Below are 1,185 nucleotides of genomic sequence, written 5' to 3'. Positions count from 1 at the left end.
GTAATAAAAATAATACAATCCAAGTGCAATGGCTGAAACCACTAGTACGTCCGCCATGCTTGCCTCTCTGAATAACACTGACATGTGGATGGCCCGTTCTTTGTTTGCCGAGCATTTGTACGAGCCTCCGATCCGTGGCGAGCGGCCAACATGTGGATCCACCTTAAGGTCTGTTCCAACGATCACGCATTCTACGGCCTGTCAGAAGTGGGTTTTGAAACTAAGAATCTGACATCGACAACAAAAAACATCGATGTTTTTAAAATATCGTTACTTACAATACATTACCCAAAATACATCGATGTTTTTGAACAACTATTTCGGAAACATAAGTTCTGTTCCAACGATCACGCTGTTACGTCGGGACCTGCTCGTGCTATACTGCAGGTGTCCCGAGTGTAATTTTATGATTAAATTAAATGTGTGGAAAAGGGGGCTGGAAACTGTGAGACTTTCCGCTAATTAACATGCATATATTTTATTCTATTTATAAAGTATTAATCCCTGGAGGGGCAGACAATATTAGTGTGTTAGGTTTTTAATTTGATTTCATTATTTATAGTAATATAAGAAAGTGGGTGGTCTCATGGCATAAATAATAATGTGCTTATCTGGTGGCTGCTGGAAGTTTCGCTGTCGCGGTCACTTCCGCGTCCTATAGCCGTTTCCCTCGTCTAGGTGTGCGGTGGGCGAAACGGTGAAGACCGTGTATCTTCGCCTGTGTCTGAAAAGACGTCCTCGTTCCTCTTCAAGGGCTGGCCAGCGTGTCCTGGAGCCTGGCGTGATGGTAGGGGTAGGCCAGGTCCTGGCTTGCACGATGCTTAGGCTGGGGCGGCATTGCAGTCGCAGCGTCTTCGGGGTCTTCCGGTGTTCGCGGCAAGGAGGGGCATCAGAAAATGAGACCCCCGACCCCGACTTTATATAAATCCAAAAATTAACCGTGAAAATCGGATTACTTAAATCCGACACACGCATTCTACGGCCTGTCAGAAGTGGGTTTTGAAACTAAGAATCCGATATCGACAACAAAAAACATCGATGTTTTTAAAATATCGTTGCTTGCAATACATTACCCAAAAAACATCGATGTTTTTGAACAACTATTTCAGAAACATGAGGTCTGTTCCAACGATCACGCATTCTACGGCCTGTCAGAAGTGGTTTTTGAAAGCAAGAATCCGACAT

The sequence above is a fragment of the Halyomorpha halys genome, unplaced genomic scaffold (assembly GCF_000696795.3).
Source record: "Halyomorpha halys isolate HHAL.00 unplaced genomic scaffold, Hhal_1.1 Scaffold576.1, whole genome shotgun sequence".
NCBI classification, from domain to species: Eukaryota; Metazoa; Arthropoda; class Insecta; order Hemiptera; family Pentatomidae; genus Halyomorpha; species Halyomorpha halys.
Note: the sequence above shows the minus strand (reverse complement) of the source record.